The sequence below is a fragment of the Rhinolophus sinicus genome, linkage group LG03 (genome assembly GCF_036562045.2).
Source record: "Rhinolophus sinicus isolate RSC01 linkage group LG03, ASM3656204v1, whole genome shotgun sequence".
Classification (NCBI taxonomy): Eukaryota; Metazoa; Chordata; class Mammalia; order Chiroptera; family Rhinolophidae; genus Rhinolophus; species Rhinolophus sinicus.
In genome coordinates, this window is record NC_133753.1 from 129813989 (window position 1) to 129834923 (window position 20935).

General features: G+C 33.7%; 1 long non-coding RNA gene across 1 annotated transcript in view; it reads left to right on the forward strand.

Annotated features, from left to right (window-relative positions):
• LOC141570401 (uncharacterized) overlaps positions 1 to 20935 on the forward strand; it is a 213610-nt gene that overhangs the window by 177370 nt on the left and 15305 nt on the right. The window lies entirely within an intron of this gene.

The following is a 20935-nucleotide window of genomic DNA, read 5'->3' on the forward strand; positions in this document are numbered from 1 at the left end:
AACAGAGTGCCTCAAGTCTGCCAGCAGTGCTCAGCTGTGCTATGGCATTTCACGACATATATGAGAGCAGGAAACACTAGAGAAAATCATGCTTACTCATTTTTAAGCTGTGAATCAATTTCCTAAGTTGTGAAGTTCTCAAACCTCTTTTGCAAAGCTAGGTCATTTGTTTTCTTAATCTAATCATCTCACATTCCCCTAAAGTATAGAGTTTACTTTATTTTACATTAAGTCCTACCCAGATAAGTCATCCAAGGCAACATCCTGCTTCTTTCATTCTAATACTCTATCAATTCTAAGACAAATGCTAATTTTAGTAATAGTTTCCCATGAGGAACATGAAGAGCGAAGAAATACAATCTAAGGACACACATTGATTACTGTTCTACCACAAGTTTAGTGCCAAACAATTCATGCTTTATGGAAGCTTGGAAGAGCCTGGCTGTTGGCTCGTCCAGAGGCCATACAGTCAGAGGGGAAGTTCTAAAAATGCAAGCATTGCCAAACTATCTGCAAGTGTGTTACACATTGATATAAACAGCAGACATGCAGCTGCTACATGGCAGGTCACACAATTGTCTGGCCAGTATAAAGGCCTTGTAAGAGGATACGGAGTGGTCTACTTCACTTACAACGGAAACAAGGTACCTCTTAATGCAATAAGAAACCTGGAAAAAGAAAATCATAAAGTTGATTAGCACATCCTGGGGAAGGTTAATCTTCCTGGCTAAAGAAAGACAGAGATAAAAGAATAGAGAAATACTTTCTGGTTAATGTGAAATTGGCAGTCACCATGGAAAGGAAATGAGAAAAAGCCCTAAAATTGGCTTTGAGCCTTAAGACCTTTTGAAAGGCAGTTCACTTATCAGGGTTTGTTTTTTTTTTCATTCTTCTGCTTGAAATAATAATAGAAAAAACATTTACAAATGAGCTTCTAGAGAATATTAATTTGGTTGTATACATATATGGAACAGGTTTAACTGAGTAAGGAACACATTCATTAACTGTAAACACACTTTTAAACCATAAATACATTGATAAGCAGTAGGAATCAGAATGGGGAGGCTTTTATCCTAAAGACTCCTATAAAGCAAAAGGGATAAGGGCAGGAAGAAGTAATAAGTTGAAGGGGCAGCTATAGTGGTTTGCAATGTGTGGGAACAGAGCCAGGAGTGCAGTTTCCAGGCTGACTCAGGTAGTAAATGGCCATCAACTGTGATTGGATGGCCATCAGCTGTGGCTACTTGGCCTTAAGCTGTAACCAGTGAGCCATTGGCCACTAATATAACTGCTGAGACTACGCTAGCAGAAAATGGGGGCTAGTAAGAAGATGGTGGCTGAGCTAGCAAGAGCGGATTGCAGAGAGGTGGATGCCGCCAGTGAGAATATAGTGGTATGACTCCCCCATCTATGTCTCCATGGGTGTTCCTTTTTGGCCTCACCATATCCTGCGTTCTTATGTGGGGAGCGAGACCAGAGACCCTGCATGACTCCCTGCATGACACAATGTAATCAATTGGTCCTGGTTTGAGAATATTTTCAAGTATTAAAGGCATTAAAGATTTGTGTCTCCTTCCCCCCACTTATAACATCAAACTATACATTTTATAAGGTAGTAATCATGTCTATTTTTTTAAACTAAAGGAGAAACTTTCTCTTCCTCTAGGCTTAGAAAATGACTTCTGGAAAATGAAGAAAGTAAGAAATATGACCTTGAAATGAGCAAAATGAACAGGCCCTAATGGACATAAATATGATAGAGAGTTTGCCCTGGAACTATAGATTAGCTTGAAGTTAAAATGAAATATAATTGGATCAGTTTCTTCCCTTGAAACAAACTTTTGTTGTTCTGCCCTCCCAGTGTGATAATTAGTCACTTTTAAACTAGTTTATGCTGGTAAGGTGAAAAGAAGTGACTAACAGGAAAATCCATCTGGTTCTACCAGATGTGTGGTGTGAATAGGTTAACTATGACTCCAGCAACAGTATACCACCTACTAACCTAATTTATGTTCATGCAAAATGGGGGGGAATTCAAGTAAGGGAGGTAATAGCTGAGCAAATGATTTCGAGCTTTGGGGGCCTGTGGCTGTGTGTGTGTGCACAAGCCCTTCCTTATCAATCTCCAAAATGTTCTTCAGCCTCACTGTCCAGAGGCCAGGGACTCTCAGAGACACTCAGAGCACCCTGGTATACTCTGACCCTTCCGAAAAGGAAGAAGGAACACTTTACGAAGGCATTTTAGTCCCTTGTAAACATTTTAGTGGTTTATAAATTCCTTCCTAATTTAACGGTTGCAGATGAAAAAATAATTCCTATTTTATACAGGATTATATAATAAATATTTTTTTATATAGGAAAATGGAAGTAAATCCTCTAAGTTTTTACATAACTTTGAATAAATAGTAAATTAAGTAGTAAAAAAAGTAAATTAAATATTAGTGTAAAAAGTTCTAATATGTTACTTAATTTCTCATTGACGTGTTTTAATGACCTTTGGAAATTATTTCAATACAAGTGTCTCAATATGAGGCTAACTCCTATGAAACATCATATTTAAATTTGAAATAAGCAACTTAGAACTTGACAGAGAAATGATTATAAAAATACTTCTATCTCTGTCCTCATGTCTTCAAACACTACACATAAAATAGCATTATTGATTTAAAAATAAAGCATATCATTTGATGTGACACTAGAATGTATCCTGAAGTGAAGAAAATTAATTGTAATCAAAGTACATATTTAGGCCAGTTTTGCTTAATCAATCTGTACATGTCTAATGCAGGATGTTACCCTTCTTTATTTCAACTTCCCAATGTATATTTGTATGCTATAGGATGGGCTGTGGAAACAATTTCTCATTTAAACAAACTTTTTCTCATACCTAGGACAAGAAGAAAATTATGTAACTAAACAGTAGATGACAGATATAAAACATGAAACATGACCAGATGACACCATCCCGTGGCCATTCCCTGTAGCTTACACTGAGGATTATTTGGGAAATCATGTGCTTCAGTTGTCTGAGATGGCCTCTGCTGTATTTCTTCACATAGGGGAAAAAAGGACTGAAAGTCCGCAAGAGAGGCTTATTTGTCTGCCTGCTTGTTTGTTGTTGTTGTTTTTTCACACAAAGAAATCTTAGTTAACAGAACAATTTGAAAGCAGCTAAGACACCAAAAACAAATCAGTTTGATTAATAATACCTAATTAAATTACCCTCTTTTTAAATAAACAATGCTTTAGCTGATCATGCTAAGTTTATTCTTTCTTTTCCATTGTTTCCTCCTTCTTCCATTTCTTGTCCCTCCCCTCTTTCCTCTGTCCCTCCCTCCCTTCTCCTTTTTTTTTTTTTTTTTTCCTTTTAGGCTTCATTTCTTCCTCTCCTTCAGAAACCCTCCAACCCCCGCATCTCTGTCTCCGTCTTCTTTCTTTCCTGAAATGTTTCCAACAGTTTTAAGGACAATTTTTAATCTGTTATAATAATGTAAAGTTAGCATACTCAAAAAGGACAACTGTACAATATAAATTTAAGCAGATTAGCTTGACCATGAATAGTGGGAGGCAAACATTTTTTCTTTTCTGCTTATTTAAAAATAATTTTCAAATTTCATAAATATTTGAGATATTTAAGTTCATAGATTTATTTCACTATTGCATTTTTTATGCATTCAGGAATCAATATTTTAAATATGTGTATTGTGATTTTAGTTAGTATTTTAATATTTTTGAAATGGAACAATAATATAATAGTAATAAGCAAATAATTGAGGAGTCACCGAGCATGGTATATTGTGAACATTCTATTATTTAAAGTTATATATATATTATTAAGGTAGTATATTTAGCTTAGTCAGTTCTGGCTGCTATAATAAAAATACCATAGACAGTTGGTTTAAACAACAAGTATTTATTTCTCACAATTTTGGAAGCTGGGAAGTCAAAGATCAGGGAGCCAGCAGTCTGATTCTGGTGAAAGCCCTCTGATTGTTTTTGTCACATGGTAGGAAAAGCAAGATCTATTTCATCCTCTTTTTATAAAGTAATTAATCCCATCATAAGGGCCCCGCCCTCAAGACCTCTCTAGCCCTAATTGCCTCTGAAAGTCCCCACTTCCAAATACCACCACATTGGCAATTAGAGTTTCAATGTATGAAACGTTGGGGAAAACATTCAGTCCATAGCACAGGTATTCCCAGAATAGTGATTAAAATTTTGTTATATATATATATGTTGCTTATGTTGTACCCATTTCAATTCTTCTAGCAATAGTCTCTAAATTCTTTTGTGCATATCTCCCTACCCAATCCCAGATCATACATTCCAAGTAAGGCTTTGCCAGCAACTACAGGATGGTCATATAATATAGACCCAGATCAATCAACAAATCCTATGTTTTTGACTGCAGCCATGGAATCTGTGATGGGCATATGCTTAACAGGGGTTGTGCAAGCACATATGCCTACTGGATTAGATCTGATAAGAGGCAGGAGCAGGAGCTCTATGTTATCATGATATGATACCTAAGAGTAGAACGTGTTCACAGAAAGTGGAAAATAGAGATAGAGATAGAGCAAACCAGGCCTGATGGCCTCATTGAGCTTCTGTCTTCTTGCCCAAAACCAGTCAATTTATTAGTTCATATAAATGCTTTTCCAATGTTATTACCTAATTGATTTTCTTTTTGCTAAAGTCATTTTGAATTTGATGTTTAGTCTTTTGCAAGTAACAGAATTATAATTGATAGATTTTATTATTTACACAATCCAGATAATCACTTTTGGATTGACTCATTCTGCTTCACACCAGTCAAGGACTGTCAGATATGAAAAATAGCATTCTGGACCTTTACAATGTTCTTTTCTTTGATACATTGAAAAAATATCCTTTTGATAATGATTCATTGACAATGTTTCAGTAATGCATTTAGTACTTTGATTTTTAAATTTGTAAGGACTTTGGGGTTGGGAAAGATTGTTTTCGAAGGCTTTGAAAAAAAGGTTTTTGGTTTTTGATATGTTTTTTTTACTTCTTGAAATGTGACTAGCAACTACTGCTGGACTTTTCCTCCTGTGGCCCTTTCTGTATGAATGGACTTTCTTGTATGTCATGAACCACTTAAGCTTTCCATAGGCAGGAATGAATCATACATCATCCAATATTATTTTATATAGGCCTTCCACTTGGTCTTTTAAAGATTATCAAAAAGTTCTTAGCCATTCTTTCTCATCAAAGTCAAGAAAGGATATTAAAATAATGAAAAGTACCAATAATATATTTATCTGTTCAAATGTAGTGCCAAGTTACTGGATTTAGTTTATTAATTGTACCAGTAATTTTTTAAAGATTGAATTTTACAATATGACTGACAATTTTTTATTATCTACACATAGCCACAATTTCTCTATTTGATTTTCTTTTTTGATGTTTGGAAATATCAGCATCAAATCTATGTGTTTGAACTTTCTGTTTTTATCTCTCCTTAAGAAAGTGAGTTCAACTCTGGAATGATTTACAAATGAATTTCAAATAGAGTAAACCATATATATATATATATATATATATATATATATATATATTTTTTTTTTTTTTTTTTTTTTTTTTAAAGTCTCCACTATGCAACAATATACTGGTTTGACTAGAATTTATTTTACTATTTAGTTGGTAATCATATAATTGGTTATCATAACTTGTGAATGTATAGAAATATTATGTTGCTTTTGCCTAGGTTTATTGAGCAGACTAAAACGTTCAGAGAGGACTTCTCATTTATAATTTTGTCATTGCCTCTTTAAAACTGATTATTTAATAAGAACTTTTCAACTAATCATTAGTCTTCATAATCACTGCTTTCTTACATATTTCTCATCAATAGTTTTACTTTCATGACCTCCTGATGATTTTTGCTTTCATTTGTGAAGTTTGAAAAAAATATTTTTCTACCTCTAGAATTGTTCTACTTAGTTAAGGCATAACAGAAGTAAATATTTTAAAATTTATTTTTATGTGGTGACTTCTAAAATTGGCAAAATATGTATTCTTAAATGCATAGTTAAAATATCAGTTAACACAAGATGGATATTAAAAGGTAAATGCAAAAATAAGTAGGATATAGTTTTCTATATCCACAAATCTACATTACTAGGAAGGGGCCACACTTCTCCTTTCTCATGGAGTGAGAGCAGGGATTATAACTGTGACGGCAGCGTCCTATCCCTGCTACTGCAACCAGAATTAGTGGACTTCTTCTATTTTACATATTGGGCTTCTGCCTAAGGTTTTGTTTGACTAAAGGGCTCTGTGGAAGATGATGACAGATAGATAGATGATAGATAGATTGATAAATAGATAATAGATATAAGATAAAATTCTTAACTTACTCTATTAGAAACTTTTAAGGCTAGCGTTCCTAATTCAAAATTTACTGATTCTAAGTCATCTTCATTTCTTCTCAGCTATTAACACAAAGCTGTGCATATTATAGGTGTTTAATAAAGATCAATAAATTCTACAGAAGATAACAAGACATAGAAACAGGATGCTTATGCATTAGAAAATTCTTGGCTCCAAAGCTCAAGAGTCAGCTCCTCTATCAAGCTTCTTCTTTCCTGCCTCTAGGAAAATTAGAGAATGATTCTTTCTTTCTGCCAATTATAACTTTGAAATACTTCTAGTAGTTGTGTATGCTGCTACATTGCACCCATTTATAAGCCTTTTTCTACCCTCTCAACTAAACATTTTGAGGCCAGCCACAGTCAGTATCTAGATATCTTGTTGTGCCATGTGCCTGAGGAGGTGCTCTATAAATGTTGAGTGGAATAAATGGACACACTTGATGACTCCATTACATGGATGCATTAGGTACTCATGGCCCTTTGCCTGGGACACTCCCCTTTTATTCCTCACTTATATAACTCTTCCTGTCCATCCTCTAGGCTATAGCTCACATGTTATTTCTTCAGTGAGAGACTGTCTGTGAAATCTTGTCTGTCACATATTGTTCTCTTTTGAGGAACTCTTGCTTTATGGAACTATCATAATTTGTAAAAATATATCTATTGGTGGATTTAGTTATTTTATGTCTTCTTTCCTATTTATAATGCAAGCTCTGTACAGAGCTGGAGTGTGTGTATGTGTGTGTGTGTGTGTGTGTGTGTGTGTGTGTGTGTGTCCCAGAGACAGTCCAGCATAGAACTTTCAGTTGCTCTTAATATATATTTTATGTATGAATGAAATTAATAAAACACGTGATATCGTGATATAGAAAGGTAAATGAGGAACTTTTTGATTTAAGACATATTGTGCTTTAATATGTGCTTCAGTACTTTTCATGAAGGACAATCATTAAGCATAAAAGAGGGAAAGAAAGCCTTTGTGCACATAGCTAATGCATCCTTTAGACCTTTTCAGAAATGAAAAATCAAGGTAAAAATAATAGAGAATGAATGTATTATTAAAGACAGTTCTGAGAACCTTTCATAACCTTTCTTTACAAGGAACCAGCTGCCTTACTCAAGAGTAACAATATAATTTAAATAATAAAAATGATGCCTCTTTAGTTTACTTTTTAGTTACTCTCAAGGAACACAATGGCTCAACAGCAGTGATTTTTATAAAACTCTTCTCATGTTTTATCAAGACTGTGTTATGTTGAAAGTGAATTTGTCTCATCCCCAGTTTAGAGCTGTAGAAGGGTAAACCCGCATGGAGCAAACAAACAGGCATGGGGGGAAGTGTATCCTGAGTGGGAGACCCAAGTACAAAGACAGGAAGGGATGAATGAACTTGGGGAAAACAGTTAAAATGAGGACCTATATATACTAGGTACTTTAGAAATGGCAATTGTAGCAGACTAAAGATTATTATTATTATTTTTAATTTATTGGGGTGACAATTGTTAGTAAAATTACATAGATTTCAGATGTACAATTCTGTATTACATCATCTATAAATCCCATTGTGTGTTCACCACCCAGAGTCAGTTCTTCCATCACCATATATTTGATCCCCCTTACCCTCATCTCCCACCCCTCACCCCACTTACCCTCTGGTAACCACTAAACTATTGTCTTTTGTTTTTCTCTTTAGTAATAGATTTTTTTTTTTTAATTTAAAATTAATTTAATTGTGTTGTTTGCTGGGCTCACTACAGTTTGGGACAAAAATACTACCTTTTCTATCCTTCTTTGCAACTAGGGATGTTGTCATTGTTCTAAGTTCTGGCCTTTGATATCTAAATGGGAAAGTGTAGACTTCCTCTAGGAATAAGGTATAAATGTTTAGATGGACAGAGGCTACTTTGGCTCCACTGCATTTCATGCTTCTTCTTGCCTGCACACCAGCCCTGGACTGAATGCTTACTTCTCGACCTCTAGACTTCTTTTATGTAAGAGATATATGAATTTCTATATTGTTTATGCTGCTAAATCTAAGACTAACCAATGATGGGAAAAAGAACCAATAAAGACAGGATCTCTGATCTCCTGGAACTTAAAGCCTAGTCAGGAACTATTTGTATCTTTAGAATGTAAATTTCCTAAAGTTTAGTGAAAATTAGACTCAATAATCAAAGAATTAAAACCTATGGAGTAAAAATGGACATAAATACCCTGCTAAGTACTCATAAGATATGTGAATCAATCACTGGATCTTCTCTATGAACTCAAAATCTAATGCATGAGGAAAATATTTAATATCAATTCACTCTTTCATTTTTTGAAGGCACAGATACCCTTCTTTTTCCCCAACACAGCTCCTGTGCTTAGTTTAAAATGCATTTCACGTCAGTGTTTGGGGAGTGATGATTGGATGAGAGTTGATTTGATCTAAATCGTTCTATCACATTATATATTTTTCCTCAAAATTCCTAACACATTTAACTATATTCATTGGCTTAATTCATAACATATAAGCTAGTTCATGTTACTTTTACAAAGTATGTTCTGAAATATGAACAACTTACAGAAAAGAGCCATATGTCATTTGACTTTGAGGTGATGGCAGAATTTATTGTTTTTAGGTATTTAACAATATTTTTTAAAAGAATTAATACAATCTATGTGATGCAGAATAAATTTTTTTTTTTCCTTTTTGCTAATGAGAGTATATGAGTAGATGTTTCAACAATGTGTCTTATTTCTTTTTGTTATTTTGGATATATACCTTAACTTTGCCCTACACATTTTCTTGTTTCTAAATGGATTATAGCATACCCTGTAAACTCCAAGAATTTCTGAGTAAATAAAATGAGAAATCATGTATGAAATTCAGACTTAAGTTGTAAAAAGTGTAAGGGATCTAGAATTATGCAGACTTAAGTTTATATCCTTACATACCCACTTAATGCTAATGTTTGAATGACTGGGAACATTAGGCATCTGAGCTTCAATTTCATATATAAAATGGCAATATTAACACACAGTTGACTGAGATGTTGTGATGTCTTTCTCCATCTCTTAGCTTTTTTTCCTCTCCATTGGTTCTATTCTCAACAATCTGTTGTAATATATACCGCGTTTCCCCGAAAATAAGACCTACCCCGAAAATAAGCCCCAGTTAAGATTGTCAGCCAGATGGACGCATTTAGCACATTATGACGATGTTCCAGAAGAAGATGACATGACTCTATTTGAATAAATGTAGATTAGTGTACATGAAGAAGTAAGACATCCCCTGAAAATACGCCCTAATGTGTCTTTTGGAGCAAAAATTAATATAAGACCCAGTCTTATTTTAGTAATTATGACCACTACATCTCCAGACTGCCAGCTAACATTACTAGGGAAAATGCAGTTCTACTTTCTGATTGTTTTAAAAAATCCAATAATACAGCTCTCATTAGAATGGTTTAATTATGCATCTATCTCAGATCCCACTGATCTGTTTAAGGGAGGGAGTATTCGGATTGGCTAGGCCAGATATAGAAATTAAGATATGATTGGCCTCAGCCCCAACCAAAAAATGGAAACTAATATTGGGGCAAATTCAGTTTCCCGAAGGAATGTCAAAATCTGAACGGCTACGGAATAGAAAGTTCACAATGGTGTTTTTACAGTGAGTACTTCAAACAATTTATCATTTATTTTCCAAGTTAAAGTTGTTAAACTGAGTTTATGTCTTTACTACCTTGTTTTAGCCTTTAACCTCTTTGAAATTTCTCTTCTGACAGATGTCAGGCAACTTTCCTCTTGATTGATTTTCTACATGCTTTATCTCTCATCCGTCCAGTCCCCATTTTCTTCTTTCACTGTAAGTCCAAATGTCAAGTTTATGTCCTGAAAGCAAACATATATTTTAAGTACTTAATAAAATGACCAGATTCTTATTGTACTGTACCAGAAAATTAAGTCTAACATTGAGAGTTAATTGATCACACTGTACAACAGATAAATGCTCATTTCATTTATGCTGGTTTGGCTTAATTAAGATCATTACAATAGTTTTAGCCTTTTTAATAGGAACTACTCATGAAAATGGTGGAATACTAGATAATGTCTTTAAACCCTCTCTTTCATCTTCTTTTTATTTTGCTAAGAACTATAACTCTTATCTCCTTTTTCAGTACTCAATTATAAGAATAACAAAAGGTGTGATATGAAGGTGATTCAGTGGGCATAGGAAATCATCTGTATTTTTTGAAATAGCTTCAACCTTACTTTTCTGAACGGGATGTTCACATATCATCCCATTAAATGTTTAGACAATGGGACCCTTTCTCTGTATTTTTAATTTATAATTCCCTGTTCAAAGAGATGATTTACTGGTTTCTCCCTTCTTGATTTCGTGAAGTATTTTACCCTGATGACGATCATTTTCTTTACATAACTCTCTCTTCCAGTTTTTTTTTTTTTTTTTCTGTAACATAATTCCTTTGGTGTTTTTCCTACCTTTTGTCCTATGATATGCACATTTTATTCTTTTCATAAAAGAGGAGAGGAGCAAGTACCTCAATTCACACAATATGTATTATTTTATTAATACACTAGCTCTTTAACCAGAGGCCAATATTTGTCTTCTTAATCCTAAGATTTTCTATTAGCATATTCAATAAACATCTGAGAGGAACAGGGGTCTAATATGGATTTCTGTATACACCAAGTACATAGTGGGAGAAGTGAATACAAAATCAAAAGCTATGCCCACTTTTACACATAGTAAATTTGTTCATATTCTATTTGGAACAAAAAAGGTCTCTGGGGAGTCTAGCTGTAGTGGCAGCAGTGGATATGGCAGCCTAAAAACTCAGTTTATCCTACATAGTGAAGAAAAATATACCATGGCTCCTGTCTTGTCAAATACACTATCATATGTTTGATTTGAGAGAAAATACATAAAGACACATTTTCAAAACTATTGTGAAGAGCTGAATAAAGTAAGTGCCAAAGAACCAATATACGTTAGTTCGAATAAGAAATAGGCCAGATACAAGTCAAAAATATCAAGGAAACCTCCAAGGAAGTATAGGATTATGATAGAAATCGTGTGAAGTGGGTCAAATTTTGAAAAGTAGAACTGGAAAGGGGAAGTAAAGAATGGAATGGATGAAATGAAAAAACACATATCTAACAAGATTCATATAAGTCTAGGAAACAATAACAGAGTTCATAAGAACACAGAAGGAAAATGCAAAAATATATTGATTTGTTTCCATTTCCTACCTCCATTACAATGACCAATGCCATAGATTATGTTATTGTTCAAAATATTTTCTGTCCCTATCTGGGTGTGGACTATACTACCCAATCATGTTGACGTCATGCCTGGCCTTTTGACTTACGGTACGTCTCCCTCCTGTTGACTTCAGAGTGGGTATATGAGTCACTTTAGTCAATGACTGGGGAACAGAAGTGCATGAATAACTTCCAAGTTAAAGCTTAAGAGTGAGTTTGGGTTTGTCATGTTTCTCTTATAACTTTCCTAAAAGACGAGCAGGATCTCAGGTACAAGCTGTTTTGTCATCAGATGACATAGAGCAGGGTTATAGCAGACCAATCGTAGACATAAAATACAAAAAACAAGCCTTCGTGGTTGTAAGCCACCGATTTGGGAGGGTTGTATGTTAGCCTAAACTGATTGTTAGAAATGTATCAAGGGGTTCTTCGTGAAAGAAGTGGCTTGTGAGTGAGTCTTGACTCATAGATAGGATTTCCACAAATAGAAAAGATAAGATAATGTCGATAATAGGAGAAAATGGAAACAGCAAACACCTGCATTGTTGTTGCTGTTGTTGTTGTTTTTTTCAGTGTAGCAAGTAATAGAGTTGAATAATAACTTAAATATCTTTTTCAAGTTTCTTAAATTGTTCATAACTATTTCTGAATGTTTGAGCAAAAACTCCGACTTAAAAAGTGATAAGTATTGATATAATATTTCTCCTATCTAAATTTTTGATAACCTTAGAATTTAGTAAAAAAGAAAAGAAAGTGTTCATTATCAATAATTACTCACAAGTTAATTGTTCTAAACTTTGAGGAATATGATACAAAAGTGTTTGTAAGTGGCCTACCAAAGATGAGCCATATACTTGAGAGCAACAAAGTTTTTAACCAGATGGACAGAACAGAAGATCATTTTTTGGAATGGTTGTGAAGGAAATTAGTCATGGTATGAATCAGGAAAAAGAATTACTCCAACTGTTGAATGAAAATATCATCATATCAATACTCTAATGCTTGTGTATCTTTCCAAATAGATTTTTCTTTTATTTTCTTTCAATTATAAAAATGCAATCTATGGTAAAAATTTAAAGAGGATAATAGGGTATATAGTAAAAAGCAAAAGTTCACCAAATTGCAGCACCCCTCCACCACTACATACACAAGCCATTCTGCTGCCCCTCCTACAATGTAAGCACTGTGTATTCTAGACAAGTCCTGAGTCAGGATGGGGCAGCCATAAAGACAAATCAGCTTAGGAAGCAAAGCCAGCCCTCAGCCTTGGCAGGATAGTGGGACTAAGAGGAGCTCCAGAAATTAAGTTTATCTGGGGCCCAGACTATGTTTCATGTGAAACATAGTCTTTAAGGACCCAAATTATCAAGCAGGAGGACATTGCTGGGTGACTGCCCACAGACTTTTTCTGATAAAGAATTCAACATAGAATATATTGTGTAGATACCTTACATGAGATTATTAGGTAATATAGTTGAAAATATTTTCAATTATAATTTCACTACACATTCATGGAAAGTATTAGGTTAGTGTAAAAGTAATTGTGATTTTTGCAATTATTTTAACTCTTTAAACCACAATTACTTTTGCACCAACATAATAGTATATTCACATTACATTATCCAGAAATATTGCATGTTTAAGAATAGAATTATCTGTGATGAAAGTCTGGATGGACAATAAACCAAAAGGATCAAGGAAATAAAGGACTAAGTAAAAAATGTGCATGAAACTCTTCCTTCGGGAACTCACAAGCCAAAAAGAGCAGCCTCTCTATCTTTTGAATTTTGTGAGTACTTTCTCTCTGGTTTAATAATATTCATGATGTCTATACAAAACTCTATATTCTCTAATTCAGTGTTAACATTTAGATTTCAGACACCATGTTTCATATTTGTCATCCTCAGTATAATTAGCACTGAGTTTTCCTATAGAAAAAGCTCAACACATGTTTTTGTTTTTGTTTTTTTATTTACATTTATTTTATAAACATAGGGAAATAAAGGTTAAATTAAATAAATATATTCAATTCAAATTGCAAAAGCAATTAAATGATAAGGCCAGAAATATGAATGAGGTTTTAGTGGGATTTGAATTGTGAAGGACCAATGAAGACTTTGAATAGGAAAGTAATATAATTGACATTATTGCTGGAGTATTTCTTCGGAAAAAAAGAAATACATGAGAGAGAATTTATACAATAATGTAGATTGGTGACCTTGGTGAGGAAAAGGAAGAAATTGATATAGAAATTGAGTGAAAAGACTCATAGGACTATTGAGTCCATAAATCCCAAGACTTGTTTTGTTCATACTAAGAGCTTAACACAGTTCTGGAACATGATAGTTTATGAATAAATGTTTGTTATCTTAATGTATGGATAATGTAGTTCCGACAGAAAGGGTAGATAAAAAAAAAAATAGAAAGAGATAATTTCAGGCTTCCTACCTGGTTACTTAGGAAACAATCCTCCATTAACAAAAATAAAGTTAGAAAATGCCGTCTTAATATGAGTTAAAGAATCAAAGATTACTTGCTAGCTACCTTTGAAACAATCCATTGGCAATAATTAGCAGGCAGGTAGAAGGTTTGACCAGAGTTAAGGGACGATTGGGAGGAAGTCATTCAAGTTCTCTGGGACTTGTTTTCTTCTCCCATAAGGTGAAAGGATTCTGCTTAGAGGATTTATGAAGGTTTACTCCTATGTAGACAGTAGTAAGAAGTGAGGCTTGGTAATTTTTAGGGGTTAGTGGAAGGGCATAAACATTTCACTTGGATTGTGTGTTTTTTAGGATAGTATCATCTATTACCTTTGAAATATTGGGTGCCTAGTCCACGGTTAACCATATTTTTTTTCCCAATAGATTTACTCTTTAGACCTTTAGAAAATGTAACAGGAGAGTAACCAGGGCAGTATACTAAGAGAGAAATAATTCTTAAAGGTGATCACAAAGTCCTAGTGTTTCAGGATTTCATGGAAATTCTATCTATAAGTTTTACAATTTCTTAGATTTCCTTAATACTAACTTAGAATTCATCATTCTAGATTCAAAAGTTCTAATGATTCTAGTCTATTAGATGAACTCTTCTTCCCTCACCTTATTGTTGTGTTCCTCTTCTTTAAACTTTGCCTCATTTTCCAGAATGCCTTTTCTTAGTTATACAAATCCAGAATGCACATGGATGCAAAACACCCATTCTCTCAGAAGGTCATGTTGTCTAAATTTTCTCTAATACCTATCCTGATGCCACCATTATTCACTAGGGATTATCAACCATGTGTCATATGATCCTTTTCTAGCTTGTAATTGTTACCTCTTGTCACATCATGTCAAAAGGCCAGTATAAGTTTTTCACTTGACATTTTGTTTTCACATGCATTAATTTTGTCTGCTATTTTTCTACTCCTGAGTAACATAAACATTGCAGATCTGTATTTTCTTATACCTATCTATAAATATTATAGATATTTTGCAATTTATAAATATCAATGGTAGCTACAAACTTAATATGTCATCATCTACCATTAGATAAGCAATCAGAGGACCATAGTATTTATTTTTAAAATATCTTTCCTCAACCCTTATTACATGCTATGTATTTAAACAATAAAGTTACGTTCCATACACGCAGGGATGCAACATTAACTCCATGGGGGGAGGAAGTGGGTGGGGAAAAAAAACACATCCATTTAACCATAGAACACAAATTCAATATACCCCTTGAAATGGCATAAAATAAAAAGCAAAAATGGAATAAGCCATTTTCAGAATATCATGGCTTCATCTATCATCTCAGTACCATTCCCTGACCACACTCCCCTCAACCTCACTTACATTCTGAGTAAAGTAAGATGATAAAATGCCTTCAAGGCAGATGAAAGCTATTATACTCTAAGCCAAACTGTGTCTTCAAGAAAGCCCCTGGCTTCAGTTCTGAGTCAATCTGGCGAGTTTCTGAGCATGCATTGTATGAAGGAGAGGACTATTTATCATGGCAGAAATGTCATAATCATCCACAACATCTTGCATGTGCCCTCTTTGCAATGTAATTTTTCAGCTCTTCTCATCAAGAGGTAGAGTCCATTTCTCCACTCTTGGAATTCAGACTGCCTTGTGAATTATTTTGGCCAATAAGGAGGCAGAATGATATTGATCTACTCCTGAGCCAAGGCTTATAATGTTCTTTCTCTTGAAATCCTGACAAACTATCACATGAATAAACCTGGGCTCCCCTGTTGAATAAGCCACAAACCATCCTATCTGAGGCCAGCCTAGACCAGCCATCCCCTAGCAGATCTGGCAATTAACTGCAGATACCTAGCGTAGCCCAATCAACACCAGGAAAGAATTTTAAGCTGAGCCTAGAACAATTTGTTAAGCTGTAGTCTTATGGTTATTGTTTTAAGTCATCTAATTTTGGGATGATTGTTACAGAATAGAAATTAAATGATACAGTCATAAGGCAAACATCTGGAATTACATTACAACCCATTTCAACTCTCATGTTTGAACATGAGTAAAACCATCATCCTTAAATTATGGCAAATCATAATTTTAGAAAGTATGACAGAATGCAGAACTTTTAGTAATTCCCGAATTATTGAATTTATATGTTTTCTGAGATAAAGTAATAAAAATAATTCCTAAAAGACCATTGCTATTTGTATAATTGTCAGTTGTATAGGTAAACATTGTCTCTGCAGTAAAATATAGCATTCTTTCTTTTTCTTTGGACTATCACAGTTTGAAGCCATGTCAGTCAACGATTTCTTACCTTTTCTCTTTCACTTCCTTTTTCTTACCAGGATATTTTGGATAATTCATGAGGTGTTACATTGTTTCCCTAGTGTTTCAGTTTATAATCTTTGTTTACATGAATCAGTTCACAAAGAGATCAAAATCTTTTGCTGGGATACATTTACTTCTGGAAAAATCATTACACTCAGTGCATCTGTATATGACATTTGAAAGACTTAAGAATGACTTTCCAATAGACTTCTATGCAGTAATTAAACATTATAATGCAGTAAATGACGTGGAATATTCTAGTGGACAGAAAACATCAAGCCTAAGTGTTTAAGCATGTCACATTCTACTCAGGGTCCTTATTCAGTTGATCTGACTGGTCATTATCTGTTTGATAAAACTTTCCAAACAACTCATTAATATTTTAAAAGCTATCCAAATTATAAACTTCAAACAGCAGAATCCAAATGTCATTTATGCATAATTCAAAAGAACTTTGCAGAAAACAATCTTTGGATTGCAATTGCTCTCTAATCTACTTTTTGAATTTCTACATAAGAATTCAATGCCAATACAGTTCAAATCAATTCATTCATGGTTGATGTTAAAATTTCCGCTATAAAGATAGCATGGCAGAAACAAAACTGTGAATTTAACAAGGTGTGTGTGTGGGGGGGAGGATTGTAGGTGAGAACTGTTTTCTGTAAGCAAGCTGCACAATTTTCACATTACTTGGTAGTTGCTGACGGTATAGGTATAACCAAATTCTTACTTAAATTATTTCTGTGAATCTTCTTCAATGGTTTAAAATAGATTCTCTGTTCAAAATTGATACAGTTCACTATTAAAATCTAATATGACTTGATTTTATTAGAATTGACTTGACCTGTAAGATTAGTAAAATTCTTGAGCTGTCATTGACAAATAATGGAAGAAAGAAAATTATCTTAGGTCAGCATTGATCTCTCTTTACTTCTCTTGTTTATATATATTGAGCATTAGTTGCTTACTAGTTTAAAGAACGTTTCTCACAGGATTGAGGTGAACAGTTTATTCCTGTGTAGCCAATGTATTATCACATAATAAATTCAACATAGGAATAAAATATATCCTTGTGATAGCATCAAAATAAGTTTTTGCCTGATAAAGCATAGTTACCATAAAGACAGATTATTAATATACACAAGGTGAATAGTTGAAATATTTGGAGTTATGGACTATATTCTATATGAATAAAAAACGGAGTCACTATGATTAATGTTACCTCAATGAATACAAAATGAATGAATAATTACCCTCCACTTATTTTAAAATATTACCTTCAGTATATAATTCACATGAGTTATACTCAATTCACAGTAATGTTAAGAGCTTAGTTTAAACTGACAAAGGACAGGAAATCAGAGTCAAAGCTGAAACTGTCTTGGAGTGCTGGTCTCATAGCACATATGGTAAAAACTATCTGTAGTATGAATTCACATATGGTAGGTCTTTGAATGGCTTCCATTTCCCTGAGGAAAGGGAGGTTTCCTGTGAGATAAAAGGAAGAAGCTCCTATATTATGCTTATTTGAAAAATGGCTATGTGTGAAATTTAAATGCATAATGTGTACCATATACTTTAAAGATTCCTGTTAACCAATAGCATGCAAGCACAGACAGAAGTTAACAATATTCCCTAACCTCAGCTGTCAGTTCACTAAAATGTGCTATAAAGAGCAGAAAAGTATGGATGACTCAGCATAATCTGTCACCATGATTTGAAAAACAACTAGGAACCACCGAGAAAAGCAAGTACATGTTATTTAATTTCCAACGTTTAAAGGTACTTGGGATACTTCTTCGTCTACAGATTTATTATGGAGTATAAGTTTGTGAAGTTTTTAGGAAACCTAAAAATATTGTTACACTTTAAATATTTCATAAATTATTTAAATGTATATAAAATCTACACTTTAAATATATATAATACCAAATATTGAACACATTATTTTCAGTTATTTTAATATTTATTATTTTGATTTTGCATATGAAAGGTTTGGAAAATGTGTAAAGTTATAAGGGCTGAGCATAATGTGATATATATGTATATATATATATATATATATATATATATATATGCATATATATATATATAAACACAATATTTTAGAAGAGAGATATTAGGTCAATGGATAATGAACATAGCAATATTTTAAAGAGCATTATGCAATCAGAACAATATTCATATCCTTCATAAACATTAAACTAGTAGAATTTGCAGAAATCTAGTTTAAATACCAATAAATGAACCATAGATCAAAATGTTCAAATGTATGGGACCTAGTATAATTTTCCACAGTGCAGCACAATCATACAGTGAAATAGGAAAAAGGTTGACTTTTGAAATAAGAAACATCCATTTGTTAACTATTCATTATGAGCATCTAGCTCTGTAAATTAGCATAAGCTTAAAGACCCATTAGCTGGTAAAAATGGACTAGATCTAAAAGGAATTGAGCTATGCAATTAAATAAAACGCAAAGCTCAAAACGTGGATAATTAATTTGTTAAGGTTATTAATAACATATCTAATTAGATACAACAAAAATAACTGTCAAAGGGTATATATAAATTAAAACGCTAGTAAAGTGTTGATGAACTTTATTTTCTAATTTCAGTTTTAAAAATTAGATAATAATAGAGAATTTGCAGTCTCTAAGTAACTATAGATTGTAGTTTGTCGTCACCAATATATTGTAAGATTTGGGGAATCAATAAACTATTGTCAGTAAAATTAATTTGATGACAAAATGAAAGTCTCAGATGAAACCTAATGAATCATCGAGTCTTAGCTCTGAAAATATCTTAACTAGTAGCGTCTGGATCAATTTCTTCAACGTGTAGATGCAGAAAATATGGCCCAGAAAAGTTAAGAAATGGATCCCAAACTGTAAACTAGTGAGAAGTAGAGCTGTATCCAGAACTGTTTTCCAATGTACCAAGAGTCACTTCCTAGTAAACTTTACCATTAAGCGTCTCCAGTTTTCCCAATCACATGAATTGTGAGTAAGTAAATCCATTATATCATTCAACACACATGTACTGCCTTCTATGTTCCAGGTGCAGGACAGACCAATGAGCAGCAAATACAGCACACTCCAACCCAAGTGCACATGTACTTTAATAATAATGAGTGTTACTTCATCTTAATGCCCAGACTAGCTTATACTTTTCAGTGCCCCTGGAAGAGAAAGAAGTTGGATACAGAAAAATCCTAATATAAAGAAGCTACACACATTAATTTAAGAATAAGGATGCGTGTGTGTGTGTGTGTGTGTGTGTGTGTTTGTGTGTAAAGAGAAGCATACTCCAACACTACTGGAAGTTACCATATTCATCTTGAGAAGAATGTGTTGCCTACAATCACTGCAGCAAGGGATTATGGGCACAGGTATATTCGGGTTAGGTTGTGTGCCACTTCTGGATGTGTCACTGCCCAGTTCTGCTGGGTGTAGTTTTCCTTGCTGTTAGCATCAAAGCTACCTAGGCAAGATTTTAATTGTCCCTTTAGAATCAACAAATCCCCCAGTGCTATTCATGCAATAGATGACCTGACAAAATCACTTTTTTTTCCCACTTCAAACAAAACAAAATAAAAACAAACATACAAAAAAAAAAAAGCTGACTTTCTTAACAGAAAATGCTAAAACAAAGGCTTCAGACACCCAGCAGAATAGAATATTTGTTTAGAAATGATTTTTTATAAAAATTAAGGTCATTTGACATAATTTTGGTATTGTCTTGGCTATTTACTTTGACGAAATACAAGAAATGTTCAATCTCCACTTGAGTTGGTAAATATCTATATTTCTGTAGGAAATATTTGTTATATTCTCCTTTGTACATTACTCCCCCTTTATCTGCAGGGTATACATTCCAAGACCCCCACAGGGGATACCTGAAACCATGGATAATACTGAACCCTAAATATACTATGTTTTCTCCTATATATACATAGTTATGATAGTGTTTAATTTATAAGTTAGGCAGAGTAAGAGATTAAGAACAATAACTGATAATAAAATAGAACAATTTTAACAATGTACTACAATGAAAGCTATGTGAGTACCTCTCTCTCTCTCTCTTTCTGATAACAAAGACAGCTAAATGACTAATGGGCGAGTAGTGTATACATCATGGATATGCTGGACAAAGGGATTATTCACTTTCCAGGGAGGAGGAGGGGACAGTGCAAGACTTCATCATACTACTCAGAAAGGCACACAGTTTAATACTTATCAATTATTTATTTCTGGAGTTTTCCATTTAATATTTTCAAACTGTGGTTGACCACAGGTAACTGAAACCAAGGAAAGCAAAACCTCAGATAAAAGAGAATGCCCATATTAACTGGCCCACTGGTGGTATCTTTAGACCAAAAGGTAGTAAATTTGATTTTTACTCTATTTTCTTGTATCCAGAATCATAGGTATGTCACTGGATAACTGACACTTCTTCCATTCAGAGTCTGTAG